The sequence below is a fragment of the Macaca mulatta genome, chromosome 14 (genome assembly GCF_049350105.2).
Source record: "Macaca mulatta isolate MMU2019108-1 chromosome 14, T2T-MMU8v2.0, whole genome shotgun sequence".
In the NCBI taxonomy this organism is placed as follows: Eukaryota; Metazoa; Chordata; class Mammalia; order Primates; family Cercopithecidae; genus Macaca; species Macaca mulatta.
The window spans coordinates 71,368,586-71,389,584 of record NC_133419.1 but is presented as its reverse complement, the minus strand read 5'-3'; the positions used below and the strand labels follow the sequence as shown (position 1 = coordinate 71,389,584).

General features: G+C 40.1%; 1 long non-coding RNA gene across 1 annotated transcript; it reads right to left on the bottom strand.

Annotated features, from left to right (window-relative positions):
- Positions 1–1,007: 1,007 nt before the first annotated feature.
- LOC100428475 (chromosome 14 C11orf40 homolog) lies at positions 1,008–12,263 on the bottom strand. Its single transcript, XR_013404544.1, has 4 exons — positions 11,950–12,263; positions 7,633–7,793; positions 1,864–2,000; positions 1,008–1,217 (listed from the first exon to the last, which is right to left on the bottom strand). It is a non-coding gene; the product is annotated as a chromosome 14 C11orf40 homolog (long non-coding RNA).
- Between the last annotated feature and the right edge of the window lie 8,736 nt (positions 12,264–20,999).

Genomic DNA, 20,999 nt, shown 5'->3' with positions numbered 1-20,999 from the left:
AAGGATGCTTAGATAGCAGCACTTCTCTGGTAGGAATACAGACCTTTGAAATTCTCATGCAATGAGATTTGTGGATTTCTGGGGGTGGTAGGGGGGTTGGATATATAAGGAGAATATTGACCACTAGATTCCTGGGCTTTCTAGACTTTGTGGAAGGTAACTACTGAGTAACATAAGATCTGTGAGTAACTATTTAAAAAAAGAGCTAGGCCATGACCATTTTATAGTCTATTACATTACGATATTTATAACCCTTTCCCCTGTGTTTAGGCTTAGGACACATTGATTGCATGTGTCTTCCTTCAAGGAAGGTGTCAACAGCTTGCTACAAGTTTGATAGTGATTCCCCTAATCCTTCGCCTAGGGGGACCTATGGTTATTCATGCAGGTAACTTTACACTGGAGAAAATAACCAACCATTTATAGAATGTGTGACCTAAGCTTTAGAGAACATTGATACCCAGCAACCCAAAATTCATTATGGCTCCCCAGTCATTGGGGGAATAGGAAGCCAGGTAGTAGATTTTAGTTCACAGTGGAGTATAATGGATAGCCAGCTCATAGTGGATCCCTGATATTCGAATGCACCTGGTGATCATTTTCCTCAAACGTATACTCAGAAGAGATATGTCTACTTATAACTTTGGCCTATGAGGCAAGTGTTCTCAGTGGGGAAAGCTAGATGGAAGCCTTTGAAACTTCCCTTTCTCTGCACAAGACAGTAAACAGTGTTATGTAACGGAAGGGATACAGAACGTTAGTGACACTTAAAATGGTCTCAAGGATGCAGAGTTAATGGCCCTCATCATATCCCTATATAGTTCACCAGTATAGCACCCAAAACACAAAGATCCTACGAAAGAGTACCTCAAATTCAACCAAATGTTAGCCCCAATTAAACTGCTCTGCCAGATACAGTATCTGCCACAGCACAGTAACACCTGAATCAGCATCTGATTTAATGATCACCATACTGCAGTCATTGATTTGGCAAATATTTTTCTACATCAGGGCAGGGACTTCAAACAGTTCACATCCACATGAAGTAAAACATGATCCATACACATAGTTTTGCCCTACAAAGACTTGGAGCAGTGCTAGGACAGAATGTTCTGATGGAAGTGTTTTGTAATCAGTGCAGTCCAATTCAATGGCCAGTCCCATGTGGCTATTGAACACTTGCAGTGTTGCATGTTGGTAGCTTTAAGGCTCATACACTACAGAGCATGAAGAACAAACACTAAGAAAACGCCCAAGTTTGTTTCATAGATGGATCACAGAGTACGAGCCAAAAAAAAAAAAAAAAAAAAAAAAGATGGATGGCTGCTGCATAACTCCATTTAAGCATACCTTGAATGACAATGGAGGGAAATATTTCCAATGGACATATTCAGGTGGAGTCTGGTTGTTCATTGTGAAAAAGCCCTTCATTTCATCGTGAAGCTACACACATATACTAATGTTCAGTGGCAAATTACTTTACTGCTGGTCAATGGCAGGAAAGGAGAAAATAACTGAAGACCTGTAACAAGTTGGAATGCAACAGAGGCATATGGGTTGGAGTAGTGCATGAGCATGTCTACAGAAGAGAAGCATCAAAATTGAGTAGATGCTGGGAAGATCCCAGAAATATTTTGAAATTTTGAAGTACCCACTTTGTTTCACACCACAAGAGACCAAAAAAACAATGTGACCAGAAGGGGAAAGATGATTACTGTTACCAAAGTAGCTCTAAAACCATTCAAATTCTATGGCATTGTTGTGCCCATTAATGGCTGGGGCACCAAGAAGTCTCTAGGAGATCCAGCTAGAAACCACAGGGTAAGACATTCCCCACAGACATGAAAAAGACATGGCCTAAACCTGACCTGCTAACCAGAAAGAGCATGATAAGATCCATTAAGTAACATAGAAGCTGGTGTTTCATTGCTCCCACAGGTAGAAGGGCTGAGATCCAGGAAATAGAGACTCTACTGGAAATATGTTCCAGATAGCAAGGTCTTTGAAGGGCAAGAGAAGCGATGTTGAAATGAAAGAGCTCTAGGAGGCGGCACATAAAGGAAGATAACTGTTACAGAAATTCAATTTACCATTCACCAAAACGCCTTGGCTTCTTCCATTTCTGCCCATCCTGGCAGTTTTGAAGTTTTCAGCACCTAACCCCGATATTAAAGATTCAGATGTGCCGATATCAGATGGAAGATGCCTGTTGAAACCTGTCCCCTCAATTTAACTCTAATACCTCCTGAGGACAACAAGGTTGACAGTTTAAATCTTGAATGCCACATAGTATCCTTTTTTCCAGCTATCAAGGTAATGGACCAGTTAGAGCATTTAAGGCTTCTTGACCTTGAGGTTTGACAGAACTTGAGGTGGGGTGCGGGGTGGCATTATTCGGAGGCATGTCATTCAGGAGAGCCATTGTCTTAATGTCCACTCTGAGTCTAAAGACTCTTGACTAAGACTCCAGCTAGGGTTTGCACACTGGAGCTGCAGTAAGCATTGTCCTGAAACTTCAGGACAGTATTTCAAGGTATATCACTTTCATATTGAACTTCGTATTATTTATTTGTATTATCCCACATTATAAATATAGAAATGTCCCATATTTCCTTCTATTAGCTTTTATTCTAGACCCCTTCCCCTGAGCAGAAAAGGGGAAGCTAGCACCTCACTTCCCAGCTCAGTTCCTGAACTAGGTCTTCTCTGCATCCCAATACCAGTATCTTAGCTACTTCTGTCAGTCACTTGGTCTTTGGGGCCTCTTACTATCTTCCTCTTGATTCCAAATCCTGACATATTATGTGATGGTTAATTTTATGTTATCAACTTGGCAGGGCCATGGGGTGCCTAGACACATGGGCAAACATTCTGGGTGTCTGAAGGGTTTCTAGATGAGATTAGTATTTGAATTTTTTAGATTAAAGCTGGCTACCCTCACTAATGTGGGTGGGCCTCATCCTATCAGTTGAGGGCCTCTGTAGAAGAACACAATGGCAGAGTAATTGAGAGCACCCTTCTGCCCGACTGCCTTGAGCTAGGACATTCGTCTTTTCCTACCTTCCAGTCAAAGTCAAATGTTGGCTCTCATCTCGAGCCTAGTTTTTGGACTGGAACTTACACAATCAGCTTTCTTGGTCTTCAGGTCTTCACACTTAAACTGGAACTATACCATCAGCTCTCCTGGGTTTCTTCTAGCTTGCCAATTCCTTGTGGTTCTGTGTGTACAAACATTTTATTGGTTTTATCTAAAGAATCTTTTTTAATCTGGAAAACCCTTCTTGTTTTCCATGTCCTTTCTCTGGATTAACCCCTGAACCCCAGCCCCAAAATCCACCAACCCCCCCCCAACCACTTATGGTCTTTTTGTAGGCACAGTAACATGTTTTTATCAGCAAGGATCACTTACTTGGTGGAAAAGAGAGAAGTTTTAAAATTAACTTATTTTAGGTTCAGGGTATGCATGCAGGTTTTTATATGATTGTATTGTGTAATGCTGAGGTTTGGGATACAAATGATCCCCATTACCAAAGTAATGAGCATAGTACCCAATAATTTAGCCCTTGCCCTCTCTCTCATAGTATACTCCAGAGTCTACGGTTGCCATCTTTATGTCCATGAGTACCCAATGTTTACCTCCCACTTATAACATGTGGTATTTAGTTTTATTATTCCTGTGTTAATTCATTTAGGATAAATGGCCTCAAGCTCTATGTTGCTGCAAGGGTCATGAGTTTACTCTTTTTTATGGCTGCATAGTATTCCATGGTGTACTACATACGTACTACATCTCCCATTCCCCTCCCCAATCAAATCTACCTTTTATGGGAGCCTAGATCGATTTCATGTCTTTGCCATTGTGAATGGCACTGCAATGAACATAGAGGTGCATGTGTTTTGGCAGAATGATTTTTCTTTGGGTATATATCCAGTCAAATGGTAGTTCTAAGTTCTTTGAGAATGTCCAAATTGCTTTCTACAGTGGCTGAATTAATTTGTATTCCTACCAAGTGTTGGTAAGCATTTCCTTTTCTCCACAGCCTTATCAGCATCTGATTTAATAATCACCATTCTGACTGGTGTGAGATGGTGTCTCATTGTGGTTGAGTTGCATTTCTGATTAGTAATATTGAGCATTTGTCTACTGGCTGCTTGTATGTCTTTTGAGAAGCATTCATGGTTTTTTTTTTTTTTTTTTTTTTTTGCTTGTTAAGTGGTTTAAGTTCCTTGTAGATTCTGGGTATTAGCCCTTGTCAGATGCATAGTTTGCAAATATTTTCTCCAGTTCTGTAGGTCTGTTTATTCTGATAGTTTCTTTTGCTGTGCAGAAGCTCTATTAGTTAGGTCTCACTTGTTTATTCTTGTTTCTATTGCAAATGATTTTGGGGACTTAGTCATAAATTATTTCCCAAGGCCAATGTCCAGAATGATCTTTCCCAGATTTTTTTTAGGATTCTTATAGTTTGAGGTCTTGCATTTAAATCTTTAAATCCATCTTAAGTTTATTTTTGTATACGGGGAAAGGTAGGGGTCCAGTTTCATTCTTCTGCATATGGCTAGCCAGCTATTCCAGAGCCATCCATTGAATAGGGAGTCTTTACCCCATTGCTTATCTTTGTCAACTTTGTCAACAATCAGATGACTGTCAGTATGTGGCTTTATTTCTGTGTTCTCTGTTCCGGGCTGTTGGGCTAAATGTTTTTGTAGCAGTGTATGATGTTTTGGTTACTGTAGCCTTACAGTATAGTTTGAAGTTGGGCAATGTTATGCCTCTGGCTTTTTTTGCTTAGAATTGCTTTGGCTATTCAAGTTTTTTGGTTCTATGAGTTTTAGAATAGCTTCTAGTTCTTTGAAAAATGACATTAGTTTGAAGTAGCATTGAATCTACAGACTACCTTAGATAGTATGACCATTTTAGCGATATTGATTCTGCCAGGCCAAAAGCATGTATATTTTCTCATTAATGTCATCTGATTTCAGCAGTGTTTTAGTCTCCTTGTGGAGATCTTTCACCTCCCTGGTTAGATGTATTCCTAGGGGTGTGTGTGTGTGTGTGTGTGTGTATGTGTGTCTATTGTAAGTGGGATTGCCTTCTTGATTTGGCTCTCAGTTTGAATGTTATTGGTGTATAAGAAGTGCTACTGATTTTTGTACATTGGTTTTCTATGTGGAACTTTGCTGAAATTATTTCAGTTCGAGGAGGCTTTTGACAGTCTTTAGGTCTTCTAGGTCCATGATTATATCAGACAATTTTACTTTTCCTATTTGGATGCCCTTCTCTTGTTCAGTTGCTCTGGCAAGAACTCCCAGTACTACGTTGAATAGGAGTGGTGAGAATGGGCATCCTTGCTGATATGGTTTGGCTGTCTCCCCACCCAAATCTCATCTTGAATTCCCATGTGTTATGGGAGGAACCTGGTGGGGGTAATTGAATAATGGTGGCAGGTCTTTCCCATGCTGTTATGACAGTGAGGAAGTCTTATGAGATCTGATGATTTTCAAAAGGAGTTTCCCTGCACAAACTCTCATCTATTGCCATGTGAGACATGACTTTCACCTTCCACCATGATTGTGAGGCCTCCCTAGCCATGTGGAACTAATACACTTGCCCTGTTCTAGATCAAGGGGAATGCTTCCAGCTTTTGTCCTTTCAGTGTGTGCTTGTGTCCTTTTCACCTGTGGGTTTGTCATAGATGGCTCATTTTGAAGTATGTTCCTTCAATGCCTAATTTGTTGAGGGTTTGTTACAAAGCAATGTCGAATTTTATCAAAAGTATTTTCTATGTCTATTGCAATGATCACGTAGGTTGTTTAAGTTCTGTTTGTGATGAATCACTTTTATTGATTTGCTATATTGTACCAGCCTTGTATCCCTGGAATAAAGTATATGATTATGATGATTTGACTTTATGTGCTGTTCTATTTGGCCTGCTAGTATTTTGAGGATTTTTGTGTCCATTCTCAGGGATATTGACTGGTAGTTTTGTTGTCTTTGCCAGGTTTTGGTGTTAGGGTAATGTTGTCTTCATAGAATGAGTTAGGAGGCAAGTCCCTCCTCAATATCCTGAGGTAGCTTCAGTAAAATTGGTACTAGCTCTTTATATGCCTGGTAGAATTTGTCTGTGAATCCATATGGTCCAGGGTTTTTGATAGGTCTATTACTGATTCACTTTTAGGACTAAATATTTGTCTTTTTAGGGTTTTAATTTCTGATTCAATCTTGGGAGGTTGTGTTCCCAAAAACTTATGTTTCCTCTAAGTTTTTCTAGTTTGTATGCATGGAGGTGTTCATTATAGTCTGAAAATATTTTGTATTTCTGTGGGATCAGTTGTAATGTCACCTCTCACCTGATTGCACTTACTTGAATCTTTTTGTTCCTTTGTTACTCTAATGAGCAGTCTAGATATCTTGTTTATCCTTTCAAAAGCCAACTCGTGGTCGATTCTTCGTATGGATTTTTGTGTCTCAATTTCATTCAGCTGATTTTAGTTATTATTTTTTTTTGCTAGCTTTGGGATTTAGTTTGTTCCTGTTTTTCTAGTTGTAGATGTGATGTTAGATGATTAGTCTGAAATCTTTCTAGATTTATTGTAGGCATTAAATACCATAACTTTCAACTGTTTTTGCATCCCAGAGACTTGCATATTGCATTTGCTTACTTATTTCAAGTAATATCTACCATAATTTTTGTTTACCTAAAAGTTATTCAGAAGCCAGTTGTCTAACTTCCATGTAATTGTGTTGAAGAGATCTTGGCATCAATTTCTATTTTTATTCCATTGTAGTCCTAGAGTGTATAGTTGATATTTTCTGAATTAAGACTTGCTTTATGGCTGAGCATGTTGTTGATCTTAGATTATTTCCCCCTTTGCTGATGAGATGAACGTATGTTTTGTGGTTGATGAGCGGAGTATTCTGTAAATGTCTAGTAGGTCAAATTGTCAAATGTCAAATTTAAGTCCAGGATTTGTTTTCTGCCTTGACCTAACACTGCCAGTGGGGTGTTAAAGTCCCTCACTATTGAGTGGCAAAGTCTTCTCATAGATCTAGAAGTACTTGTTTTATGGATCTGGGTGCTGCAATGTTGGGTGCATACATACTTATGATAGTTAAGTCTTGTAGAATGGAACCCTTTATCATTATGTAATTCCCTTTATTGTTCATTTAATGTCTGCTTTATCTGACGTAAAAGTGACTCCTTTTTCCCACCCGTATGATTTTTTACAATTCTTTGAGTTTATAGATGTCATATGTATGGGGTCTTGCTTAATCCAACTTGGAACTTTGCCTTTTAAGTGGGGTGAAAAAACTGAGACACTAACAATTCATGTGATTTATTAGGTAGTGTTTGTTAAGCTTATGCTTTTTATATGCTGCTACGGTTTGAATGTGTGTACACCCTCAAGATTCATAAGTTGAGACCAGGTAAGTGTTAGGGCCTTCAGGAGGTAATTGGTAGAATTCTTGTAAATGGAATTAGTGCCTTTATAAAAGGGTACCAGAGAGACCCCTGGTCACTGTTATATTTGGACTGCAGCTACTGAAAGTGCATGTTAGGTTGGGCAGTATTTTCTTACTCCAAGGGCACTGCTGCATTCCTTGAAGGGCATCCCTTGAGGCCAGATACCTACAGTACCCTATAGCAAGGTCTTTTATCACCTTCTGCCAAGGAGTGGTCATTACTACCCATCACCACACTAGACAGCACTGTTAGTGGGTGGTTGGCCTGGTGTATGAACACATCCTCATCTAAGTTAAAGGCTCTGTAGAAGTTTATAAGGATATTTTTGGATTATGTTTCCTATCATGAGCCATCACAATCTGAAACACAGGAGTCTTTATTTTACCCTGAATCAAGATAAGCTCTTCAAAAGAAAGGCAGCCACAGGTGACGATGGCTAGCTTTGCTGGTTTGACAGTCTCAGTATGTGATGAAAGGCATCTGTGAGCTCCTGAATTAAAGGCATAGCTCTGCCCTCAGTCAGGCAGAAGTAGCTATTCATGCAACCCCTAGGAAAATGCTTTGAAAGCCCTTTAAAGCAATAGGCAACTATGAGTCCTTTACAGGAAGGGCACTTAGATTTTTTTAAAACAAGTTTAAGGGTTATAGTTTTGTTACATGGATAGTGGTGAGGTCTGGGTCTTTAGTGGTCATCACCTGAATGACATACATTTTTACCATTAATTTATCATCCATCTTTTCCCCAACCTTCTGGGTCTCTAGTGTCTGTCATTCTACCCTATATAGCTGTGTACACTTAGGTTTTACCTGTCAACAAGGGTCTCATTGTACTTCATGACTTCTGCCTCTATCAGGGTTCTTCCATTCTGAGGACAGAAATGTCTTGGAGATTGAAGGAAGGAAGATAACTTTTAGGATCAGCATCACAATCCCATTTACTGGTCCAATTCCATCCCCTAGTCATGTACATTTCAGAGGTATTGTTGCTTATAGCAGAGAACATTGAAGTTAAGTGGAGACCCCTTAAACTGTAGGCTGAGGAACATCAAAGCAGAGATCCCTATTAGAAAGCGAGGTCAAGAAATCTGTAGGTTCTACATGAAGTATGGAAAAGAACTTGTGGGTCTAGGGTCCCATAAGAAAAGCAAGATAACAGTGTGATGATCAATTCTAGTCTAGAATTTTGGGGTCATGAGGGATCCTGAACAAACAACTAAGAAAGAGTAATCTCAAGGACTAAAACATCTAGGAACCCTTTCTTGAAAACACCTAGGAACCCAAGAAAGTATGTAGTAAGAGGGACCATGTATACTTCTATGAAATGAGTTGTAAACTTCGTTTTGTTTTGCGACAGTTTTGCTCGTCACCCAGGCTGGAGTGCAATGGCACGATCTCGGCTCACTGCAACCTCTGCTCCTAGATTCAAGTGATTCTCCTGCCTCAGTATCCTGAGTAGCTGGGATTACAAGCTCCCACTACCAGACCTGGCTTTTTTTTTTTTTTTTTTTTTGAGATGGAGTCTTGCTCTGCTGCCAGGCTGAAGTGCAGCGGTGCAATCTTGGCTCACTGCAACCTCTGCCTCCCAGGTTCAAGGGATTCTCTTGCTTCAGCCTCCTGAGTAGCTGGGACTACAGACATGTACCACCATGCCCAGCTAGATTTTTTGTATTTTTAGTAGAGATGAGGTTTCACACCATGTTGGCCAGGATGGTCTCGATCTCTTGACATCGTGATCTACCAGCCTTGGCCTCCCAAAGTGCTGGGATTAAACGCGTGAGCCACCATGCCCGGACTGGATTTGTAAGCTTGAATGGCAAAGAGGAAGCAATGAACAGTGGCTATGAGCACACTAGGGATCAGTCCATTTCCCAGTAAGTCACTCCCTAGCCTTGTGGTCTCCCAATTTCCATCAAGACAAGGGGAATCAACCTAAATGAATACCAAACGGTCTTCTAAGTCTTAATCCACCAGAAAGGTCAATTGAGAGAGAAGGGTGAGAAGAAAACTTAAGTCAGAATAATGGAACTCTCATGTTCTGAAAAAAGGCTTTGTTAGGGAAAAAAGCCTTAGCCAAGGTAAGCATCCTAGAAAGTGAAATAACATTTAGTCCTTCCTGAGAGAATATTTGAATGGCTTCAGAAAAGAAAGCTATAAAATAAGTAAAGGCATCAAGAGGATGGGGTATGTATGTATAAGCAACTTCCCTCTGATGGGAAATATTTTGAGTTGGTTGGAAAGTAGCTCACAACCTTCCCTATCAATAATGGTAAGGCCAGTTTGTGCCTGAGTCATAAGTGAAGCTTGAGCCAACCAGAAGTTTTGTTTTTTTAAAAAAAAACAAACAGTTTCACTCTTGTTGCCCAGGCTGGAGTGCAATGGCGCAATCTCTGCTCACTGCAACCTCCTCCTCCCAGGTTCAAGCAATTCTCCTGCCTCAGCCTCCTGAGTAGCTGGGATTACAGGCATGCACCACCATAGCCAGCTAATTTTGTATTTCTAGCCGAGATGGGTTTTCTCCATGTTGGTCAGGCTGGCCTACGAATTCCTGACCTCAGGTGATCCGCCTGCCTTGGCCTCCCAAAGTGCTGGGATTACAGGCGTGAGCCACCGCGCCCAGCTGAGAAGGTCCTTCTTCTAGCCTTCTGTTGTAAGGGACGTTAAGCCTACGAATTAGAAACAGCCTTCCTAGTGAAAGCAGGGTTAATGCTCCCATCCCAGCTTCTTAGTGAGGCCCTTCTTTAGAAACTGTTCCCAGTCTGGGGTTATTCCAATGGCCCCACAATAACCACAGGAAGAAAGTAGTGAGAGAAAGGATGAGCTTTACCAGAACTAAGAAGTATTTTCTAGTATTTCACCAGCCCAAAGCATCTCAGTTCAGTGCCGATTTTCACTGTTTCATTAGTGAAAGTGAGGAATGTTGAGCTTGTTCCAGTCTTCACTTCCTGGGCAAGTCGTGGGATTATGAGAGAGATGGAAGGAAATGGGTCTAAACCTAGGTCCCTTATTCATTTTGTCTCTCTCACAGACAATCAGCAGGGAATTTCTTATCTCCTAAAGGAAGCAGAAACAGAAAAAGCTGAAAGAAAGACACAGACAGAAAGGAAAAACCTAAGAAGTCTCCCAGTCTCTACCCAAACTACTCAGACCCGACCCACCTCATTTCAGTCAGTGGCTTACAGAGCCTACAGACAGTTGAAGTTTAACTTAAGTAGAAGGTGAGAGAGCGCCATTGGTCAGAGTTCTTGAAGCCTGGATTAGCTGGAGCCACGGAGTCTCCTGAACCCACTAAACCAGAAGCAAAGTGGCAGCTGAGAGCTGGTGTTGATTTTTTAAATTGGGAGACTCCTGAGTGTGTCCACCTGTAACTACAGTATCATAATTCACCTTCCAACATTTAACATCAGGGTTCACAAGAAAAAAAAAGTTGCAATTGCCAGACATGGGCTAGAATCTTAAACTTGACAGTAAAATAATGAACTCTGGACATTGTGAAATATACATCACTCCCTAGATTCTAGATCAGATCTAGAACCAACTCAGAATAAAGACACATAACCAATATTAGTTAACTTTCAGTGAATTTTTCCTCTCTATCAAAAACTATCTTTTAAACTAGCAAAAGAAGAAGAAAAGGGAAGCATATGGTTTAGCATGGTAAGGACTCTCCTGCCCTAATTGTGTTCAGGACAACTTAGAAAAGTCTTCTGGGTCCTCATTTCCAGCCTGTCAACTTATAATCACACTTGAGAGTCCATTTTCTGGGACCATTCCTGCTATCAACTGTCTTAAGTTGGGTTCCTTAGAAACTGACTTTGAGACTTTTCCATGCTGAAAGTTTATCAGAAAGTAAGCTCAGAAACAATGTCTCAGTAGGTGCAAAGGAGGCAGAATTTTGCAGAGGGAGAAGGTGAATTACAACGCAGTTTCATCAGACTTCCCAGCTGATTTACGAGAAACTTGTCCTGAGTTAGGCAAGGGAGTCAGGCCTTTAAACTCACCATCAACTAGTCATTAAATACAATCATTGCAAATAGAGGGTGGCTAATTTAGGGTAATATAGCTCCCTTTGGCTGAAGATAATTCCTGGAAAGAAATGTAGGTGTGAACTATCAGCAGCTGACACTCCCAGCTTATGAGGTAATGAGTGCTGATGAGGTAATCAAGGGGGATCTGTGTGGAGCGACACAGTTTACAACTGGGGAAAGTCATATCTGATTAGTCTTCTGAGAGGACTTGAGATGGGTGTCAGATCCCAGGGTTTGGGTCCAGCCCATGCTGAAGTCTGAGGGGAATGGATGGATGAACAGAACACTCGGTGGTCCGTAGGCAGGTGAAAGATGATTTCATTCAGCAGCAGTTCTTATTAACAACTTTCTCACACTGTCCACCTTAACTCAACTGTCTGCTCTGGCTCTGTGGCTCCTGCCACCCCCATGCCTGCAGCTGCATGGCTGGCTCTCCCTTGCCTTCAGGGTCAGCAGCTTACCTCTTTCTCTGGGCACCAGCGTGAGCCATGTTGTGGGGCCCCTCTGTCCATCTGCAAGATGGACAGCTTTGCCTGTCTTTCTCTGGGCCCCAGCACCATGTTGAGTTAAGCCAAGCCCCAAAAGCCCCTGTACAGTGTTAGCAGGGCAATTATACCTTTTACAGACACTAGTGGCTCAGAGTCAAGTATGAAGTTACACAAACAATCTATATAACAAGTAGAAGTGTGCACCTGTCCAACAAACTCGCTGAATCATGCAGGCCTGGATATCTGCCTTGGCTTATTCCTTGACCAAAACACATCCATATACCTTACAATGGGTAAAGAGAATAAATGGTCAGACTTTTCCTGATGATAGAATGGACTCTCCCATTGTTGCTCCCATGCTTCTTATCATAGTTCCTGTTTGTTAAGAAATTATGAAACAGGTAGAATAAAATTAAACATAATTTAAAAATATAATGAGGACCAAAAAATAAACAAAAGTCAATAAGAACCAATATAAGCCAACATAAAAATATATTCACCTTCTCAATTTTGATTCTTAAAAGATCCAGGCATAAAAAAATAGAACTAAAATAACAGAGACAAATTTGGAAAATACATTTAAAGCTTGCTTAAAATGTGCTTGTATTTATTGATTAGCTTTTTAGCAATGGAAACTGTAGAGAAGGACACTGGAAGTGATAGATTCTCCTGGCAGGAGGCCAAAGACCTTAAGTAATTGATGTGTCTTGACCTGAACCTCAATCTCAAGAGACTCATTAAGCTCATCAATCTCTAAGGATATTCTGCTGTTTGAACGATTTTGCTGCATTTTCTGTAATAAAGAGATACTTTTGTGAAGAAATAACCAGAATCTTGTAGATTTTTCCATTAGGTGGTATTATGGCTGGCTCTTGATGGCCCAAAATGAATTTATTCCCTTGGAAAATATGACAGGGTTCTTCCTAGTGAAAATTAGCTCAAGCAAAAAGGGCTGTGTGATTGAAATGGGACTTGTGTATCAATACTTGGACGCATGCATGTATGCACACACAAACACACATACACACACAAGCCTGACACTTGCCTTTATGCCGAGGTGGCAAATATGAACAAAGCTTTGGCCTAGTGAATTGTAGACTTAATCCCTAGTTCCCCTCAGGATAACTTCTGAGATTATAATGTCTTCAGGCAGTCAAAGATTTCCACTATACCCTAAAATCCAGCCACTTGTCAACTATATCATCTCTTCCTTTTATGCTATACTTTCTTCAGCTGTCTAATGTCTGTCCTAGTCCATTTTAAGTGCAAATTTCCATTATAAAAAAAGACTACAAAATGGATCCAAACAGGTTGGAGTCATTGGAGTTACTGAATTCAGACGTATATGTCACTTTATCAGCTAGAACTTCAGCATCTAAATTCTCTTTCTTGGCTTCACTCTGGAGCCTGACATATCCCTGATGCCTACAACACTGATGTAAAAACTATACAACATATTAACATTTGAGAAGTCCCTATTCTAAAACACTCCAATATTTGCTAATATTTTATTTAGTATTTTTGGGTCAGTTCTTATAAGATTAGTCTTTGGTTTTTCTTTTTTGCACACTGCCAAGTTCAGTCATCAACACTAACCATTAATACTGTGTTACCTCTTAAAGGGTGAGAAAGGCAGTAAAACAGGGTAACATGGAAAGCACTGTGTGTTTATAACTAATTTGGACAGTGAAATCTCATAGCTTTTGCAGAATTCTATTCATTAGAAGTAAACCATTAGGTCCAGCACCACTCAGGAAGAGGGGGTTACACTGGGGCACAAATGCTAGAAATGGAACACTGGGTTTCATTTGTGATAACTACTACAGGTACCTCCTGGGGAGTCTTAGCAATATTTGGGGCGGGGGACTTTCAGGACCTCAAGATTCTGCATCAACTAATGTAAATAGCCAAGTTAATAGACTTAGATGACATGTGTGTTCCTGAGGATAGATCTTTATGTATTTCTAAATGCCTCTATTGTGTTGGAGTACAGTGTGGAGATTTGAAAAGGGAGAGATGAAGGAACTGAAGTGTTTTCTGAAGTTTGAAGACCTATGTCAATATTTCTTAGGTTTCTTTAGCCATATTATCTTGAACACAAGAAGGCAACTTTAGCTAGACACAAAATCAAACATTTCTGCTCAATTTTTGAGATATACAACTCTTGCCTATTTTTGTCTGCTTTTTCTGTTCTCTTATAGGCTATGGCAACTTTGTTCAATGATTGGTTTTATGTCATCCTAAGCATTCTTCTATATGATGTAGGTTATAAAGGTTGAATGGCAAGGACTATAAGCAAATAATGATAAAGGAGGCACAATCAAAGATGTTGAAAGCTCTTGCTTCCATGTAGAATACCTTCTTGTATCATTATTCTGTTATCTTTGGTCTCTGTCATTTTTGGAATATTTCTATTTGGAAGTCTTCCCCTATGGGACTGGGAATGAAAACGTGAGTTTAAGGCCACCATCTGTTTGTGAGGATCTAATACTGCTCTGAATGCTTCAGTAGGAACAAGTTGAATCTTAGCAAAGAGTATCACAGTTTAGCTGACTCATCTCATGCTGGGGTTACTTAAATCATATCTCAATTGTCTTCTGCATTTGATTGTTCACTTATCAATGTTCAATATGCTTGCTGATGTTTATGTTATGGCCTGCTCACTGAATGACTCTACAGGGAATCAGGTTTTGGAGTTTAAGATACTAAGCAGGTGTTGGGAGGACTAGTCGTTTTGCACGCTTGAAGAATGGGTCTTCTATCAGATGTTAAGTTAAACTGAAGTCCACCTGGTCTTTAAGAATGTGCTAGTTTAGGCTGAAGAAGGCACAAAGCCTATTCCCACTCCTTTCTCATCACCCCTCAAAATAAGACAACAAATGGCCTCTCATCATTCTCTTCATAAATACCTCCATTGAGGATTGGGAGAGCTGGGAATATGCAGCATTGTCCCCTGATTTTTTGTATTTCCAAATATTTATATGTTTGCCATTAAAAATACAACCAACTTTATATCTTCTGCCTGTTGACTTCTTTCTCTCAAGTTTACTTCTTCCCAAAGATGATGCCCAGGCAGAAGTCATGACCTTGAAAACATAGCCCCATGCACCCCTCTAGGCTCTTGTATTTTCATTCCTTTTGAAGTCCCCTGACTCTACCACCTCTGGTTTATTATCTATTTGGAGAACATTTCCCTTCTCATACCTTTGTACTCAGGCACATTTCCTATCTCCAATTTGAAAAGCTCATCTTTCTTGCTCTCCTTAACATCCTATTTCCCTTCTGCACTCAACAGGCCATTATAGTAGTGTCATGGGAGACATTTAACTAGCAAAGCCTACCTTGAGAACCCAGGCAGAACGAGGAAGAGTGAACTGGACTTTAAGATATTAAGTACACTATTAGTGTGAACAGTTCTACAATAAAATTAAAGTGACTTATAGTTATCAGAATTTAGATCTTAACTCTCTTGCTTACTAACTTTGTGACCTTTATGAACCTCGGCTTCATCTATAAGATGTCAATGAGATGATGACAGTTACTTCAGGAGGTTCTGAAAACTGACTAATTTTTGAAAAGCATTTATTAGGATGCCTGGCACATAGTAACCTTTCACAAATCCTACCAATATTTGATCTTCTTTTTTCTTTCAGTTTGTACTCTATACTCTTGGTCTTTTAGGTATCCTCTGAGGACTTGAAGAAACAAGGACTCTCCAGCCACTAAGCCTCTGTCTCTTCCTGCAATCTGGAAAGCCCCAAGTGCCAGAACACAAAGAAAAACCAGTCTCTGGAGGAGGTGCAGTGTTTGGCTGCTGGGCAGAGGCCAAAGTAAGGTGGGTGTCCAGGGACAAGGCAGGATGATAGAGTATCCAGAAGGAAAAGAGGGCTCCCAGTGGGAATTCTTTGGAAAAGAAAATACTCCTCCCCATGACTTGCCACTGTTTATTGATTTTGTGTCATTTTTTCCGGCTCCTCTTGAACAAACCCTCTCGTACAAACCCTCTTCTTTTGAGTAAAAGAAATGTGGACTACCGGGCATCAACCCATCAGGGAAATTTGAACAGAGAAAACTCCAAGGATGTAGGTAACTGACCTGGGAATCAGGTGTTGGGCTGATAAGAGATCGAATGTTGGGCTGATGACCTGACGTCAAGCCTGGGTCACCCCAGAATGAAAGTTACAAGCCCTCATGCCTCCCATATAGGGCTGTCTAGGTCTGGTGGTATATCTGCTGATATCAAGACCTTATGGAAATGATGTCTGGATGAGGGATGTGGAGAGGGAATGGAAATATGATTACTTTGATTCAAAGCAGAGAGAGGAAAGGTAAGTCCAATTTTGAGTTGGTGGAGTAACAGTTTTCAGGGACCAAGAGAAGTTATAGGAAAAGATCCAAGCAATAGGGGTGACTGTGAGTATGCTTGGTGGGACAGTGGAGGTACTCAGGAAGAGGTACAGGGTTGTCATAAAGGGAAAGGCTCTATTCAAATGAGTTACGCATTAGTTCTTTTACCTGTAAGACAATTTCAACTTGAATTATGTACTTCCCTCTCTTTTAATAGAAATGAAAAATCCTCACAGGTCTTGTGCTTTGTGAATCATGAGTTATTGACATTAAGAGACTTTTTATTTTTATATTTATTTATTTTTTATTTTTATTTGAGATGGCTTCTCCATTCTGTCATCCAGGTTGGAGTGCAGTGGCATGATCTCGGCTTACTGCAACCTCCACCTTCCAGATTCAAGTGATTCTCGTGCCTCAGCCTCCTGAGTAGCTGGGACTACAGGTGCTTGCCACCAGGCCCAGCTAATTTTTTTGTATTTTTTGTAGAGACGTGGTTTTGCCATATTGTCCAGGCTCAAACAATCCTCCCACCTCGGCCTCCCAAAGTGCTAGGATTACAGGCTGAGCCACCATGCCCGGTCGAACTTTTTAAAGCTACGTTTCAGTGACTGGGCCTCTAGATCTGCATGTGAATGTTTCCACAGGGTTAAAAAAAGGCAGGTGCGGGGCTAGAAAAATGTCTTAGGAGAGCCTGGACACAGCGTTCTGAAAACAGTATGCCTTACCAGCCTTGAGCAACAGTATGTATATCTTGGTTTATTTCTACATAGGTGTGTGCATGTGTTCACATTGTAATTACTCATCTAACTGAACACTTGAGATTTGTGCATTTTCCAGTATGTCCATAATGGTTCAAAAAGAAAACCAAAAAATTAAGGAACAGGCAGTTGTGTGAGATGTTTTGGTAAAACAGAAAGAAAAAGAGTCACTGGACTGGCAACAGATCCTTAATGGAGATGACATTTGATCTTCGCCAAGAAATTTTCAGTATCAATACATTGAGTAAAATAAACATTTTAAAAAGAAACAGCCAACAAAATCAAATATCCTTTTCTTTGAAAAGATTACCAACAATTAAATCTCCAGCAGTGCTAATTAAGAAGAAAAGTAAATGAAAAATGAAAAAAAAAAAAAAAACACTCTCGAGGGCATGAAAGGTATGCCCAGTTAGTTTCCAGGGCTGGAGGATTGAGGCAAGCATCAGCTGAGGCTGCCTCCTGAAGAAAGGTGAATTTACACAGGGCAGCCAGGGGAGGAATATCCTGCATCAAAGGTGAGTGGGGAAGAGGCTGTTTGGATCCCCAAGCTTTCTGCAGCCCTTTATGCAATAATGCATAAGCCTGGGTTTGTGGCATCCACAACACATGCGGTAGTTTCAAGCATATCCTAAATTTTCTTTCACTCTTTACTACCATTCTACTTCAAAAGCTTTCCCTAATCTTCTTGTGACCCATCACTTCAGATGTCTCACCCAGTGTCCCAGCAGTTTACAGTAAGCCCCTATAAACTGACTGTGATGTGGAGCTCACTACTCTATTCAATCTGTTCCATGAAATAGCATTTCTTAAACTCAGGGATTTTCTTCTTGTTGTAGGTTTATTTCTTTTACACAGACCACAGAGTGTAATCATGTCCCAGAAATTTGGCTTTTTAGAAAACAACTGAGGACTCCCATCACAGCTATTGTTGGCACCTGGGTGTGGAGTCAATCAGTGCTAGGCTTTCTAGAAGGTTAATTGAAGGGGCAAGCATATGTCTTTTGGTTAGGATTGAGAACCTGGTAAACGTTCCTCTAGTGCTTGTTTAACAGGGAAAATGTCTACTGCAGTAGATGGGATTCTGAGCATAGAATTCCATTAATCTGATCTACCTCATCACTCCGGCAAAACTGATGCCCCTGATGAGAACTTAAAAAGGGGAAACTAGAGACAGTATACAAGGGTAGCTTGTATAAAAAGGGGAAACTAGAGACAGTATACAATGGCAGCTTCCTACTATGGAAACCCTTTGTTCAGGAGAGGCACAGGAAGTAATAGATAAAGCAAGCTAGTCTTGAGGTTTGGCAAATAAGCACACATCATTTAAGAGTGCCTGAACACCTAAGACAGTTCTTGGGCTATATAGGACTACTGTTACGTCAACACAAATCACACAATTGATGTGGTGAACTACTAGGCTGAGGCCTTGAGATATATAAATTAGAACCATGAGGGTTTGAGAAAAGAGATCACATGTCCTTAACATATTCTAGTCCATTCTTGGCATCCAGAGTTCAGGTCTGTGACCAACCTACATGTCCATTTCTCTGGAAGCAAAATGATCCAATGGCAATAGGAAAAAGAGTTGAAGTAGCAATTTAGACTGAAAAAGAAATATTTGTCATACCTGCCTCTGCTCCATCCTTAATCTGAATTCAGTTTGGCAAGACTTGTTATATGACAGCAGAAGTGGAGCCATTCTTAGGCTTTCTTATTAAAGAGGGGTTGTAGGCAAAAGTAAGGAAGATGTTGTCACAGGTGTGATGAAGAAAGAAAAAAAAATTAGCAAACTAGCAAACAAAAAAAATTCTAACCTTGAGACCTGATCTATAATGGGACAGACAGTGAGCTCCTCATCATAGTCCAATTAGAAGAATCTTGCTGTGTATAGCCTGTGGGTGAGACATCTTCAGCGGTGAATTATGGGAGGACAGGAGAAAAGCTTCAGGCAATGTGGGTTGAGTGGCTTTTTACTTTTTAATAGTGGTCTTCAAGTCACACACTCTCATTTAAGGATGCTACTTGGAGCAATCTAAAAGTATGGGATTTATGCAGGGAAAACCGGTTCATTTTATATTAGCTACATTTTATTGAGCACCAAAGCACCAAGCATCACGCTGAGCACTTTTACAAAGCTTATCACTTAAGTCTCAAAATATCTCTATGATGTAAGTACTGTTACCTCCATTTTATGGATGAAGAAACTGGGGCTTGGTGTGTTTACATAATTTGACTAAGGCAAAGTGGCTAGCAAGTGACAGAGTGGATTTTTAAGTCTAGAGGTATGAATCTAGAACCAGTGCTTTTTGCCTCTTGATGATGTAGGAACAGTACCACATTTTGAGTGTGGTACATGAAACTATGCAGGATTTGTAGGCTGTATTCTGAAGAAAAAAACCTAGGGGTTCCATGAAGAAGATCAGCCACTGTCTCCCAAAGCTGAATGTTACCACCATAAGAAGCAGCAACCCTTGCAAAGAATATTCTCACATGGCTGGGAAAATGTGTCCATGACCAAACACCATATGAAATCATGGAAACCAATCATCCTATGGAGAAAGTAACTAAAGGGCTACCACATAGGACTGTAATGGTAGTTTAGGCTGACTACTTCTATTTTAGGTTCTCCAGCCAGATTATTACACATTGTATGATATGGTAACACCTGACAGAGGCAATGGATGGTGAATGCAGCAATAAACAGAGATCAACAAGTGGTGTACTTCAGCTGCAGGCTGTGCATAGCAGTAGCTATCTTTGTCTCATCAAACCTGGCCAAGTGAAACCACTAACCTTGTTTTATCCACAGTTGTCTTCTTGACTATCCACATTGGGCTGGATGGACACCTGGGAGTTACAGCTTAAACCCCAAACTTATCACACACTACATGATCTTGGCTAGAATATTTAATCACATTTAAGTTATACAAACTGTGTTGTATGGAATGGATGTTTGATCTATTTTAAAAATGGAGGAATACACTCACATTATGAATACTACACTTTTTAACTATGTTCATAATAAAGTGCTTAACTTTCTAAAGGATAAAGCTTCCTTGTTGCCTGGAATGACTTGGTAGTTTATCATGAAAAAAGAGGTAGCTGCACTGAAAAATCATAAAAGCTTATTGGGGAAAGTTCATCTATAAGGTAGTCCCAAGGTTTTGTTTGTACTAATTTAATCTGTTAATTGAACCTAAGTAAATAGGATATTCAGGGCAAAGTTTAGAGAAGGTAAGGATTATAAATATTTCCAGGTACTTTATTATCTCCTATGGAAGGTGATTTTGTTGTTCTCTAATGATCTTATTTTTCCCAAGTCATTCATGTATTTCTTTCACCACAAGGATACTTCTTTCATATTTTTTTATAGGCACTGCGCCAAGGATAAAAAATATGATATGTTTGACCTCAGGAAGCTTTTGTTCATACAACAATGAGTAACTGAGCATACAGAGATGAAAGACAGATTCATTTCTCTGTTTATCCTTCATTCCGTGGAAACTTTACCATAATAAATATATATTAATAGACTTATTTTAATAGACTTGTGACCTCAGTTATGGATTACACCCTTTGTATAAGATCATAAACAAGAGACATACACCTAAATGCATACAATAAAGTCTAGGGAGAGCATTACAATGATCAATTTAGTCTCTCTGAGGTCATGATGGGAGACTGCATGAAAGCTCAGATGAAAGGGTACGGACTGGGGAAGGAAGAAAGCAGAAAAGGCTTTCCAAAGGAGGTAAGCCATGAGCTGATCCACGAACAATGAATATAAATTTGTAAGGGAAGAATATTAAGGACGATAAAAGTGGCACAGGATAATTTTGTCAGATGCCACATTTTTGATCCTGAGATTACCACCAAGCTGAGAATATCCCTAGGTTTTCCCAGCACCACACGTGTCAA